Below are 15,396 nucleotides of genomic sequence, written 5' to 3'. Positions count from 1 at the left end.
ACTATACTTTGGATGTGGATTTGGACTTGGATAGGCAACCAAGCGGGGCTACGGTTGCATTTGTTCCGCCTGTGTCGATTGAGGACTGTCCGTTGTTACTTGTTTATGGAAGTGGGAAGACTCGTCACTCTCTTGTCATGGGTTCCGGCTCTTTCCGAACTGACTTTTAGGGGTGGCTTTTGGGTGGAGGTCTAAGCACCGTAACGAGTCCGGGACTCAGGTGTGGGGGCTTGGAGTCTAAGTTTGAACGGTGACCTAGACCCCTTGACAGGAGTGAGACGAGTTGGTCTTGTTGGTGCCCGGGGTACAAACGGGCGTGTGTTTTGAGATATCCAGCTGGGATACATTGGTTCGCTAACCGCCGTGTGATACGGTACGACTTGGCTATGATCTAGGACCATAGTAAGAACTGTAACATGAAAGAAGGTAAAATGACTCTGATTGCTTACCACCTGCTTGAAAGTAGCATATGTACTTACCTAGAATGGTTAGATAATGAACTAATGATGACTGTTAATAAAATTGAATATAATGATGCACGTTTAGTAATGCTCCGGTAGATGCAATAAACCCACAAGCCAGATAGCCTTGCATATCCTTGGAGTCTTTTCTTTTCTCCTGACGGGTAAGTCTTGCGGAGTACAATTGAGTACTAAGGGTTTGTTCTACCCTGTTGCAGGTGACAGGTGGATGCTAGAGCTGACACTTGTGTGCGGGAACGTCCTGGTTGGCTCAGCGAGGATTTCCTTAACGTTGCGGACATAGAGTTTATTTGAAACTTTCACCCGAAATGTTTTACAATGGAAAAACTTATAACATGTTATTATGTATACAATTGATCATCATGTTATTGTTTAACCTGTCATTAAATGATTCTATTTCCGTAGAAATTCTGATAACATTGTTATATTCCGCGGTTATAATCAATTGAGGTAATATTCCGCTGTTGTTTTAAGTGATGTAAGAAATGACCTAATGTTGTAAGCTTTATCCTCTCATTTATGATCCTGATGGGAAAAATGTGGATTTTCGAGTTCTCCCTTGTGGTGTGCTCGACAGAACTGCATAATTTAGTGCTCTCTCTTATGTACTTAGTGTCTAATAGAAGACGAGTAACCCTTGGAGGACATTAGATTAGGCGGTTCTGCCACACCACGACCCCGCTATCACGGTGAAAATTCCTGAACCCCCCCTGTATCTGTGTGTATGCGTGCTCCAAAGTATGCACTGTCAACAACCAGTCATTGTTTGTTTACTTCAATTGCATCCTGCAAAACCCAATAGACCGGACCTAACTCCACACGTACACGTGCATCGGTGCATTGACGTCGTCCAACCAACATATAGTTAAGGCCTTAAGGGGCATGTTAATTGTTGAGCAGCAGAAGAAGGCAGTGGCTGCAGGCTGCAGTGGTGGAACGCATGCAGCGCCGGCCCCGGGCAACATGCACGCTTCAGAATTCTGAGCATCGGATGGGAGCACTTCGCCCTCTGCTGGGAATGCATATCATGCATATTATGAGTAGTTATTAGTGATGTCTTTGTTTCATCTTCTCGATGTATCTATCTTTTAGATGTATATGTGCTAGTTTTGAAAAAGATAATCATGAAGGAGTAAAGATCGCAATAGACTCACTATTAGATATACAAGAACAAATAATGACTTGTTGGTGACATTTATAGTGCATCTCAGTTTATATCTTCATCGAATGTAACAAATACTAGCTATTGGTCTTGTCTTTGCACCACCGCCGTTGAACACCACTATATTGTACTCACTCTGTTCTAAATTGTAGGTCGTTTTGAATTTTTTAGGTGCATAATTTTTACTATGCACCTAGATACGGTATATATCTAGATGCATAATAATATCTATGAACCTAGAAAAGTCAAAACGATCTGGAATTTGGAACGGATGGAGTAGTTTGCTAGGAACTTCAACCCGCAATTTGTTAGTCGCTTCCTATGCATTCTTTACCTTATGCTTGCAATTGGGGAGAGCGTCGATAATACTACGGTACTAATATAGTACATGAGATGTCATTAGCTTTTATTTGGCCGACCCCCTACTCAAAATTTCTGGTTCCGCCACTGCGTAAGGGAGTTCACACTACCACTCAAAGTCAAAGAAATGAATTTCCCAGTCGATGCTGGCAATGCGGCACTTCGTCCTTTTGAAAGAGAAAAGACGGCGCTCCTGTCGGCTCCTCGCGCACGGACACGACCAGCCGCTCGCCCTCGCAGCCTACGTCGTGTTCGCGCATGCCCGTGTGTGGGGATACACGACGCTGCCGCCGTCCAGCACGCGCTTTGGCACGACGGCCTCCGCGAGCTTGTTGTCCTTGGTCAGCGTGAGGTACATGTCCGCGACAAAGAGTCAAAGATGCAGCGGTGAACTCGGCCGCTGCGTACACGCAATTTTATTAGAAGCATGGCGCAGAGTCACCGATGATCTCCTCACTGTCACGCAGTTCGTGGGGGTTTTCGGTAGCTGCAAGCCTGCAAGGAAGAAGGCACGCGACGCGAGCGGAAGAGACGAGGGACGAGGGAGAAGAAGGGGGCGTGCCGTGGTGCTTTTATGGATTGGTGATTAGTCCGACTCATATCTGAAACGGACCGACAGTTCATATCGCGCTCGGGATCGGATTGAAACTTTTCAGTTTCCTTAAAATTCTTACCATATATATGCGGTTTTTCTATATTTTTTTTGAAATAAAGCAGGAGCACTGCTAATTTATTTAAGAGGGGGGGGGGGGGGGGGGGGGGCTCATTTTCTCCTTCTTCCTCCTCTTTTCCCTCTCTCTTTCTTCTTCTCTCCTTCCTCCTCTTCACCCATGGCTAAAATTTCTTGGGGTTGGGGGGGGGGGGGGGGGGGGGGGGGCTTAGGGGGGCTCCATGGGTTGCATGGAGGTAGGGGGGCTGGAGTAGACCCAGCCCCCCTTTGGATTCGCCACTGACTGTGTGTGAGCAGGAGAGAGAAATCGGCCCACTGCCTTTGTCAGGCGTTCTACTCTGGATTTGAGGTGCGCATTCGTCGTCACTGGCGGCGAAGTTGTCATCGGTCATCGGCTCGCGGGAATCGGGATCGACGTGCGATTTGGCTGCTGGTCGTCGCTCCTCTGCTCTGCCAATCAGGAAGAAGGAGGACCTCGGGGTGAGAATAGAAGCTTTTCCAGGGTTCTCAATGTAAATATCATGACTCACATGAATAGTACTGCTAGACTGCGGGTTGATTTGTGAAAAACTCAGGGGCCTTAGCGTAAAGCGTCTATCTTATATGGTTTTCTCTTTTTCTTTTCAAATAATCTAGCTGAAACTTTGGAAATTCGTAGTAAATTATAGAAAAATCGTAAAATAGCAAATGAAGATGTTTTGGAATCATTGTGAGTAGATCTATGCAATAGAGTCATCATATGACATGTGTTAGTAGAAAGTTTCTGCTGTTTTTAATTATCTTTGTAATTAGGGCTTTTTAGGAATAAATTATATCTAAAGTTGTGGTGCTCCAATTGCTATGAAATTTTTATGGTAGGCTACTGATGTCATATGTATGGTGTGGTAAAAATTTCATGTTCATTGGATGCAATATGACTGAGTTATTGATTTAACTTGTTTAATGCTTATTAAGTGATTTATAAATAATATAAGTATGTAAAAAATGTAAAATGTGGTTCCACAACCTTTGTATGGCTATATGTTTATAGAAATGTTGAGTTTAAGATTTATCTTGCTCTTACATGTTTTCTTGCAATAGCAATTTGCCTTTTTCATAGTAATTAAATTATAAAGCCTAAGCATTTAATAATTCTACAGTAGCCATGTTTTGATATTGCCTATCACCCGTAAAAATTCCAGCTCTCAACTCTATGTTTAAAATATCACCTAAAAATAATATATATGTTGATATAAGTAGAGGAAGAAAGTTTGTTAATAGATGCATGTGTTTATGCCATGTAATACTTTTAATAAATTGTGCTAAGTACTATGATTGCTTGGTTATGATTAGGAGTTGTATGGAGCTACATATATAGCAACAAAATGTTAGTTGTTAACAACATAAATGATAAATGCATATTGTCGTATCTCTGCTGTTGTGGCTGCTAGAGCAGTTAGCAGTTTGGTGATGATTTCGTGGTCTAAATGATGTTTTCTGTAGATATATTGAATACAAAAGTTGTAGCTAACTTCTTTATCTTGCTTGTCCTAAAATTTCATGACCATAGGACTGATAGTTTTGGAGTTATACTCCCAGAAAGTTCATTGTCAGGTTTTGCTTATGCTCTGTGTAGATTTGAATGATTGTTTTGTTTGACCTGTTTACATATGGAATCACATCTTGGTGATAATAGAAGAATTGTAGTGCTTTTGTGACGCTTTCCAAAATATCTAAGAGCATTACTTTTGCTGACCTATAACTCCGGTTATGCATTTCTGAAGTTCATGTTAGTTTTCTGTCTTAGTTTATGTAGATCTGTTTGTTAGTGTTTTTCAACTTTGTTAATCTTTGAATCAGCTCTAGGTGTAAATAAAAAAGTTGTAGACAATTTCCTAAGCTTTCCAGAAAGTCTAGGATTACCTTTGTTTGATGTCTATAACTCCAGTTATGGTTGAAACAAGTGACTGTTGTGCTGCTATCCAGATTCTATGTATGCACTTAAGTTAATAGCCCATTCTTGATGTTGCTTGTGCATGCTCTAAATTGTGTGGCTCTAGTTAATTAGTTGGATAGCTATATTGGTGTTGCTCACACCAGCAGCTTTAGCTCTTATATGGTGCCCTGCTTAAATTAGTTCTTGATTGATAAATACTTGTTGTAGCTTGACTTAAGTTATTTTGTGTGTATCATGCTTGTTGCTATTTTCCTTGCTATCCTAGCATGATAGGTTGGTGTAATACTTGGTTAAACCACTCTAGGTGCCTATGTCTTGCATAATCTTGTGCTTGTCTTGAATGCTCTTATGTGATGCATCTCTTATTGCCATTCTTCGCATTCATGCACTTGCATCTTGCATCCCATTTAGGTACGCTAGATGAACCGCGCGTAGACGTGAAACACGTGATGACATGGAGCCAAGCCAGAAGATGGAGTTTGGTGAATCCATCTAGAAGACAGAAGGACTAAGCAAGTGCTAGGATGGGAGATGCTCGCCAAGTGAGTGTCATCTAACAAACACTGACCTAGTGTTGGATCCTAGACAAGTCCCGGAGCATTCTAAGTCTCCTACCCTCACTTTTTATAAAGCACATAAGTATAACTTTTGTATGCTGCATTAGGTGATATGAGTTGAATGAAATCGTTGGTGCATATTTCCTACCTTGTCCACTATATATAAATACCTAAACCCTTACTAGTATGAGTAGGATGTTCTGTGCTTAGCCATACTTAGATCGGTAAAGTGGGTGATTTCCTATCACCTGCAATATAGGTGGATACCTGGTCATGGTTGGCTATATTTGCTATCATGGAAAATAACCATGTGATGATGAATAAATGGAGATCGGACGGGATCTAGTGATTGAGAGGCAGCATGACATGGAGGTCTTGTGTGCATTTTTATCCCGTCTGTGTCGGTTAAGGACCGCATCGTTGAAGGCCCTCTCATCATTTTGAACGCAACCTCTCACTTAGCTGGCCGAATAACTCGTTCCGACCACGAAGCCGAGTAGCTCAACTCAGGCCAGGACTCATTCTGTTTGAGTGCGCACACTGGAGGTAGTAAGGATGTGCGGGGAGCTAGATGTGAGACCAAGGGCAGGCCAAGCCTGATCGTCCTGGCCACTGGTCAGTCCCTAAGGGTGCGGCGCTGATCGAACCTGTGAAATGAGTTCCTGAGTTATACCAAAGATGACCTAAGGCTACCTTCGCGAGGTACGCCTAGGTTTGTGTTAGGATTACTGCCCAGCTGGTCACAATCGATTCGAATCACTGTTTCTCTCGGATAGTGAGAAACTTGACTAAGCTTCTTCATCGTAGTAACACTAGATGAACATGATGGTTATGATAATTATATGATAAATTGGATATGATTACTATTGTGATGCTTATTAATCAAGTGATTGCTCTAGAATGGGTGCAAAGTTAGCCATAATAAGCTTCACTAAACTTGATGCTAAAATATTGACTAAAATATTGAAAGGACTTATGATAGCAATGCTCTTTTTGCAAAGTTATGCTATCCAATCAGCCCCACTAAATAAGCCTTGCATATCCTTTAGAGTCTTTTTATTTCTCTCCTGTCGGGTAAGTCTAGCTGAGTACATTCGAGTACTCAGGGTTTATCCCACCATGTTGCAGGTAAAGTTCTCGGCATGCTGAAGATGGTGGTTAACCGCCGGTGGGCTTGGCGACTCTATATAGTATTCTCATCTATATGCTTTTGTCAGAGGATGTTACTTATGCTAGCAATGTATTTGGAACTTATATTATTATAATCATTTCAAAGCTATGTTGTTTTCTCTAAATCAAATTTGAACTTGATATTGTAATAGTCATTGTGAACTCAATTGTAATATTATTTCCGCTGCAACTCCGTGTATATGATGTGTATTTGCTTAATCATGCAATCTTGGTTGTGATGTTGATTTACCGAGGTCCTTCGTGACACTCGGCGGACTAACGGATTTATATAAGTGAAAGTATGTGCGTGCCAACGTGTTAAATAGGGGCAGCTGTGCTTAAGCTTGTATAAATTGGGCGGTTCTATCACAACGTATATGCTCCACACGCGAGGAAGGCTACTGGCAGCCAGGTACTAGTTTGACTTTGAGTGAAACTCGTTCGCACAAAACTTGCAATTCAAGGCGTAGTCCATTGTTCAAGTTATGGATGGGTATAACTTGAAGCTCTAGGAGGAAGTTCAACTTTACAGTCTCTGCTGAAACACTAGTATATAAACAACAGTGGGAGAAGAAACATATCTATACCAGGCAGTTGAGATCTGGTGGGGGTTGTTAGAATTTACATGGATAGTTCCCCTAAATCCATATGAAGAAATTCTAATAAATCTTAAAGGCCCAATACCTGTGCTCCCTAATGGGCTTTAATGTCTAAGCCCATGAGTAAAGGTGGAAGGTGCAACATCAATTAGTACCATATTACTAGTGATGTGAAGGTAGGGGGTTCTCCTACCTATATATATGTACCAATCCTCACAGGAAAAGACACACCAAGAAAACTACAATTGGAAGTTTCAGTTTGGAAAATTCTAAGTAGTCAATTAATATTTTCCTCTTCTCGCTGCTGCGCTGCTGCCGTTGTCTCTCCATCCCGGCGTCTACATGCACCGACGTTCGGGAGAGCAGGTCTCTGGAACCCTTGTCCTTGCAGTCCTGCACCAGAAGAGGACGAATAAGGTTTTTGGGAAGCACTCGTCGTGCGACTGCTCCCAACTTCCACAACGGGTCGTCTACCATCCAAGTCAGGCGGCGCTACGTCCCGGCGTATTCGTCGTTAGCTGCTCCGATCGCTTCCTCCACCACTCATCGACGATTTCGAACTGGCACCACCACCACCATCACCTGTTGCACCGCCACTGCCTACAATCGAAAGGTATACATCTCATGATCCAATGTCTCCGTTCATGCTATTTAATCTGACTAGTGTACGAGCTATGCTTACACCAGTATGTATGCTATTTAATCCGATGGCTAGTGTATGAGCTATGCTTACACTAGTTCTTTTGATCATGCTGTTAAATCATACTTGTATACCTGAGATTGTCATGATTTATATTCTGGTTTTAATCTGAAAATTGCCTATTTATTCAACACCTTCTAGTGCATTTTACTCAAGCCCTACCCTGGATCTCGAAGCTGACATATGGTCGGGCTAATGTGTGCCGATCGACAGAAGCACAGGTAGAAAAGATGAATTTCATGAAATTAAAGATGACCAGTACTCCCTCCGTTTCAAATTCTAGATCACTTTGGTTTTTCTAGATACATTTATTTTGCTATTTACTTAGATATACGCTATGACTAGATACATAGCAAATATAATATATCTAGAAAAGTCAAAACGAGCTACAATTTAGAATGGATTAAGTAGTCACTACCGGAGACGGCTTCTTTGTCGAGTGTCCCAGACTTTGCCGAGTGCTTTTTATCAGACACTCGGTAAAGAGGCTGTTTGCCGAGTGCTAGAGAGAAAGCACTCGGCAAACAACTGGCACTCGACAAAGAGGTGGTTTGCCGAGTGCCGAGCACTCGGCAAACAATAACACTCGACAAAGAGGTGGTTTGCCAAGTGCTCGGCACTCGGCAAACCAGAACACTCGGCAAAGGGACGCCTCCGTTAACGGCCGGCAGCCACCGTTAATCCTTTACCGAGTGTCTTCTCCTAACACTCGGCAAAGAGGCTCCTTTGCCGAGTGTCATTTTTTGACAATCGACAAACCATATTTTTTTTCTTCACTTTTGACCTTCAAACTTTTTCTGCAGTCCTCATACAATACCTGGTATTCCATGTTCCAATGTGGCACATTTCTCGGACTTTTTCTACATTTCTTTAATTTATTTCACTTAATTGAATTTTCTTGGTTAATTCAAATTATAACTGCTAGTCATTCGAATAATGAAAAAATGAATGGAAAAATAATATTCATGTTATTTAGTATAATGTGAGGCCGTATCCAGGAACAGACCACCAATTTTGAATATCTTATTCACAAAACATGACCACGAACTTGCGGTCGAGTTGTTTTTAAATTCTATAAAAAGCAAACGAAGTTCGAAAATCATAAAACTTGTCAAGATGTCAAGATATCATATGTGGAGGCTGTGATAAAAATTTAAGAAGGTTTCACGCAAGTTGTCACGTACAATGCTTGCAAACCGAAGAATCTCCGAAGATGTTTCATGATTTCGTGAAGGGGCCGACGATGTGGTAAGCATCGTACGTGACAAACTTGCACGAAACCCCCTCAATTTTTTATCACAGCCTCCACATATGATATCATGACATCTCCATAAGTTTTAAGATTTTCGTTCTTCGTTTGTTTTTTATAGAATTTAAAAACAACTCGACCACAAGTTCGTGGTCATGTTTCGTGAATAAGATGTTCAAAATTGGTGGTCTGTTCCTAGATACGGCCTCACATTATACTAAATAACATGAATATCATTTTTCCATTCATTTTTTTTCATTATTCGAATGACTAGCCGTTATAATTTGAATTATCCAAAAAAATTCAATTAAATAAAATTAATTAAAGAAATATAGAAAAAGTCCGAGAAATGTGCCACATTGGAACATGGAGTACCAGGTATTGCATGAGGACTACAGAAAAAGTTTGGGGGCAGAAAGAAAAAAAACGGTTTGCCAAGTGTAAAAAAAACACTCGGCAAAGAGGTTGGTTTGCCGAGTGTCAAAAAAAAACACTCGGCAAAGAGGTGGTTTGCCGAGTGTCAAAAAAACACTTGGCAAAGAGGTTGGTTTGCCGAGTGTCAAAAAAAATACTCGACAAAGAGGGGGTTTGTCGAGTGTAAAAAAAACATTCGGCAAAGAAATAACATCTTTTTTTTCTAGAAAAGAAGGAAAATAAAAAAAAATTTTACCGAGTGCTCAGATCTAGAACACTCGGCAAACCCTGCTTTGCCAAGTGTCAGATCTAGGACACTCAATAAAAAATAAAAATAAAATCATTTGCCGAGTGTCAGATGTAGAACACTCGGCAAACACTGCTTTGCCGAGTGTCAGATCTAGGACACTCGGCAAAGCTGCTATACTATATAACTGCACGGCGACGCGCAACAGCCAGACAAATCCGAGGGTGGGCAGCTCACCCAGCGGGGCGCGAGTCAGCGCGCGCTGCGATGGAGCGGCGGGCACAGCAGCCCGGCGACGCGCAACAGCCAGGCAAGGACGGCAGCGGCGACTCTCCTCCACCGCAACCAGTAAGACCCGCTCTCCTTCTGCTGCACAGAGCCCCACGAACCTTCTTGTATATCTTCATCCCGCGGAAGGTCTGCTTGCTGTCTGCTGTCTGCTTGCCGCGGAAGGTCTCCTCCTCCTGCTGCACCCGCTCTCCTCGGACTGACGAGCTTGCTGTCTGCTTGCCGCTTGGCAGTTCTTGGAGGTGACGTGCAGGAGCTCCGGCAAGGTCCGGCGGTTCGTGGCAGGGACGACGGCCCGCTACGCGCCGCACGCCATCAACCGCAAGCTCGAACCCGGGGCCCCACCGGCGCTGCACGTCAAGGACGTCAGGACGACGAAGAGCCCGTCAGCTTCGGCCCCAACGCGGCCCTTGCCGACTACGGCCATGGCTGGAGGCTGCAGACCGTCACCGCGCAGGACGCGCCCGAGATCCATCACGCGCCATACGCGGAAAGCCAGCGGCGACGGTTTTTTTATATTTTTTTCAAAAATTCGTTGCCGAGTGTCGATTTAGCCTTAGGCAAAGGCTTTGCCGTCACGGTGGCGCTCGCCGTCACGGTGGCGCTCGCCGTCACGGCGACTTTTCTTTGCCGAGTGTCAGATTAGCACTCGACAAAGAGGTCTTTACCGATAAACTGTTTACAGAACGCCCTCACTCGACAAAGGCTTTGTCGAGTGTATATTGACCTTTGCCGAGTGCCTGAGGCACTCGGTAAAGAAACTGAATCCGTTAGTGAGTGCACTAGTGCGTACTACCTATTTCTAACGGCAAACTAAAAGGAGAGAGTGAGCTTACGGTTACATGCACCTCGATAATTTCGATAATTATTTCCTTGAGATGGATCGAGCATTGTTGAACATGCACGGCTTTTGCGTCGCTTTTGGGGCACGTAGCCATGTATAGCTCGGTTAAATTTTGACCGCCTCACCCGTTGTGCTGCCCAACACCCAAAAGACATTCCCTCGGCATGAAGGGCTGAACGCCTGAACCCCCAGTATGTGGCGGTGCGCCTCGTTCGGTGGGTGCCCAGTAAAGCGTAACCCTCTGACTAATTGACTAAAGGCACCGCTGTGGCGATTGCATTGCTCTCTGAACGTACGTCCACTGGTTGCTTTTGGCCTGGACGATGGTGTCACTTCCCACGTATCAAACTCGCCGGTGGCATCATCAAATTAGGCCGTCGAGTCGTCGACGAAATGGAGAGGCGCGGCGGTTGACTGCCGCCGATAGATCGAGGGGATCGAACAAGGCACCAAGAACCAATTCAAGCCCATGCATACGTACGTCGGCGATGACGACCCGAACCAAGTCGATCATTCAGCTGGTCCGTATTGTACTGTCGTGTGGCCGGAGGGCGCAATACTATATATACAATCGCAACTGCCCGGGCATGCAGTATGGTGACCAGTGCGGCAAGGCAACCGATGCGGGTCATCGGGTGGTGATGGCATCCGTAGACGCTAGCTGCTGCGTGCCTGGCCGCTGGAGACTTGCGCGAGCCTTTGCTTCAAGCTGCCTGCTGCCTGAAGCATATTTCCTCTGTATCAACCGGTTGAAATTCAACCGACGGGCGAAGCGGCGGCAATGGCGGGGCGCGGAGGCCGGTGGGCTCCGATCTTAGAAGAAAAGGAAGGGCGGGAGGTTGGCCGCCGGCGGTGGCGGGCGCGGGGCGGGGCGGGGCAGCGAGGCGGCGGGGGACCATTCGGTTGGGCGGCGGCCGGGCGGGGGCGAGCGGCGAGCTTGGTTAGTGCGGGGGCGGGCGGCGGTGGCGGATCCGACGGCCAAGGACGGAAGGCGGCGGGCGGAGCGGGGGAGCTCGCGAGGAAGAAGGCACCGGGATCGATCGGGAGGTTGAAGAAACAGGCGGGCCGTTGGATCTCCATCTAACGGTTCACCCGCGTTGGTTGAAATCAGCTCCATTTTCAACCGGTTGAAAGGTAGCAAACGCCTTTTCAGTCCTTTCTATGGGATTGGGCTTGACGTCGAAGCGTAACGGATCGGAGTAGATAGGCCGCCATGTCGGCATTATTGCAGCCGGATTGCTTGGGCTGCTGGGCCGTTTTGCTACAAAACATATGGACTACACCAGTCCAAGGCCTACACTTACTGTTTTTTTTTATTTATGAAACGGCAAGACCTACACGTACATGCACGTCATCAAGTCAGAAAGAATCGCACGACGGCTGCTCCCCTTCCTGGGCACGTTCCCATCTGCACGTGGCAGGGCAGGGACAGATCGAGGTAGGGCGACGGAAAGATCGACGACAGAGCAGGAGCTGCGGCGGCAGGTGTGCAGGCTCGTGCGGCAAGAGGTGCCATGCCGAGCAGCTGCGCGCGGGGGCGCCGGCGGCACCCGCAGCCCACCGCGGGGCTCTACCGGAGGAGTACTGGCGGATCTTCTTTCTAAGCGGCACCGTCAACGGCGAGGCCACCTACCCAGACAAGAGAGTCAGAATTATTATCCAGTTGGATCCCATCTAAAGATAGCATCATCTCATCCCATTCAGCTATCTCACTGGGGCCAAAAGATCTTCTGAACATGATATCCCAACATGATCCATCCCAACACTCATACACGGTGGCTTTCTCATCACTGCAAATTTTGAATAAACGAGGGAAAGCTAATTTTAGAGGAATGTCATTGAGCCATGTGACCTCCCAGAAAAGGGTATTCTTCCCATCATTAACCTTATGTATCACACCCCAATTAACCCATACTCTAATCTTCAAGAGTCCATTCCAAAATTGGGAACCTCCTTTTTCATTAGCAACAGCAAAGGTACATGTAGTAAGATAGTTCTTCCTCAACAAACAACAAACCATGTCATCATCACCACTATTGTATAATCTTATCACCCATTTACCCAAGAGAGCTACGTTCATAATTTTAGTATTGAGAATCCCCATACCACCATAGTCCTTGGGTCTGCACAAATGATCCCATTTAACCATATGGTATTTCAAAGAGTCCCCTACACCCCTCCAGAAAAATCTTGATCTAATAGAATTCATTTTCTCATGGATTCCATCAGGGAGCAAAAACATCCCCATTGTATATATAGGAAGGCTACTCAAAGAAGTATTGGTAAAAATCAATCTCCTCCCTGATGTGAGATTTCTGCCTTTCCATGGCTGTAGTCGTTTTTCTCATCTTTTCTACCACCCCTATAAAGGCATTTGAAAATAGAACTCTATCACTAATAGGCATGCCCAGATACTTCATTGGTAGGTTCCCCAATTTACACTTTAAGAGGTTGGCAACTCTCTGTTGTTCCAGTTCAGAGGCCCCAAATACAAAAACTTCACTGTGATAGTTGATTTTGAGACCGGACATCCATTCAAAACAATACAAGAGGAACTTCATGTGAATAATTGATCTGTCCTCTAGCCGATATGATTTTTCATTCTCTGTCCAGAACGCAGGCAGGTTGATACATTCTGAAGCACACAAAATTCTCAAGAGTCTGAAGGGAAATAATGTATCTGGTGGCACACATACGTTGACCAAAGAAACAAGCTACAAATACAGACATGCGACATGTCTGAAGTCTGAACTGCATCTGGTGGCTAATGCGTTTCCTCAATTTAGTTCCTGCGCCGTGCCCAAAGAAAGCAAAGGAATTTGGCATCAGTACTGAAGAAAATGTACTCTGGCAGTTGGTGGCTGCTTGGAGAAGCTGGTCGCCACTCGCCACGGCCCACGGGAATAATGAATAGACGTACAAACCGTACACGAATAAAACGAGTGCATACGACCACATCAATTGAATGACGTCGAGACTCTCTTTTCCTCTGTCCCCCCCACCCCCCCCAGAAACCAGCTCCGCAACCAAAAGCAGAATACCTGGTAAGTGGTAAATACAAATACTGCACCCAGAAAAAGAAGAGAAAAGACTATGATGGCACATTGGCACTATGTGTTTCTTGTAAATGGTTGTTTTTCAAGAGCCGAAAAAGTATGAGGTGCTTGATTTGGATAGGAAAAAGGCAGGAATGTCTCATGGTGGAGATGTCTGCCAAGAATCGGAAATCGGAAAGGGGTGTGGGGGTCGCAGCACATTAGCACTGCTGTAGGAATTACAAAGAACAAAGGTGAAAGGGGAGAAGAAAAAGATGTCGTGAATTAGGGCCTCGGATGGATGGCACAAGTTCTAGTGCTTCCATTCCTTTATGCAAGCTCTGACATGTCGGATGCATCATGCATGCGTGGTAAACCAGGTTGTTGAGCCATTATCTGCTAGAAATGGTGAAATTAATTTCATTTTATCAGAACCATGGACACAATGTGCACTGTCAGTTTTACGTTACCATATTTTGATCTAAGAACAGTTTGTACGGTTACACAGTTATACAACAAAAGAGTACAATGATGACAAAAATAGCTAAAAGGCTGAATGAAGATAGAAGGTACATACCTAAAGTGAACTGACCTTTCGATAGAAATCACTACATAGCCAAATATACAAAGGTCAAGATCCAACTAAATCATTCCTTTACGGGTGGCTCAACCACCAGCTAAATCCCCTATTGACAACTCAGACTAGAAGTTAACCCGCACACAGAACAACCAATATGGCACAGAATATTTAAAACAAAGTGCTTCTATACTTAACCAAGCTACAATAACAATTTCAGTCAGGCAGATAGAAAGCCATCTAGAAAAGCATCCATGTTTCTACACAATAAATTAGAACAATGCTACATTTCCGTATTAATTATCATCTCTAAACCCAAGGTATGAAGTCTCGACACAATAAAGAGCCCTACCACGGTGCCCCAATTTCATGAGCCACGGGCTAGCAAGACATCAGAAATCTAGAGCTATAGGCAACAAGGAGAAAAAAAACTATATCCCTAATACACAAGGAGAGCTAGCTGCTGAACATACATTCGTAGCACCATAAGCAAAAACATCATGACGCCACAGTTAGCATTACAACCTAACCAACGCAAATAAGACAACAAAATTAATAATAGCAAAACTAACTCACCTTCAACCTTTCCAAGGTCCTCAATGTGTTAGGATTCATCTTACTTCTCAAGTGCTTCAAAATCTGATGCATAAAAACAATGAGATAAAAAAGATATATTACATTAACATAATTCAAAACAAAACATATACATACCTCCTTCTTATACATGTCAAACATCAATCATCAACACCCTGTCATCATAGGGTAGACTCGCTATTTACCACTATAAAAAAAATATATATATAAACATAAATATGCATCAAAAGACGTAGAAAACCTAAACCAACTGCACACCATAATCAAAACTAGAAACCACCCCACCCATGGCACATCTCACACCGGCCTAGTATAAAACTCAACATGTTTGCTGTCACATAATAACCAGTTTTTCATAAAACCAGTGCGGTTCAGACATGAGCATGCTCAAGCTCCCACATACTGAGAAGCAGATACAGGGAGCACTGCCACCAGGAACACCACCGACAAAGCAGACTTCAATGGCAAGGACTGCAGTAACCCCATGAACAAGAGCAGCAGCGATAACAGCC

The sequence above is a fragment of the Miscanthus floridulus genome, chromosome 8 (assembly GCF_019320115.1).
Source record: "Miscanthus floridulus cultivar M001 chromosome 8, ASM1932011v1, whole genome shotgun sequence".
NCBI lineage: Eukaryota > Viridiplantae > Streptophyta > Magnoliopsida > Poales > Poaceae > Miscanthus > Miscanthus floridulus.
Note: the sequence above shows the minus strand (reverse complement) of the source record.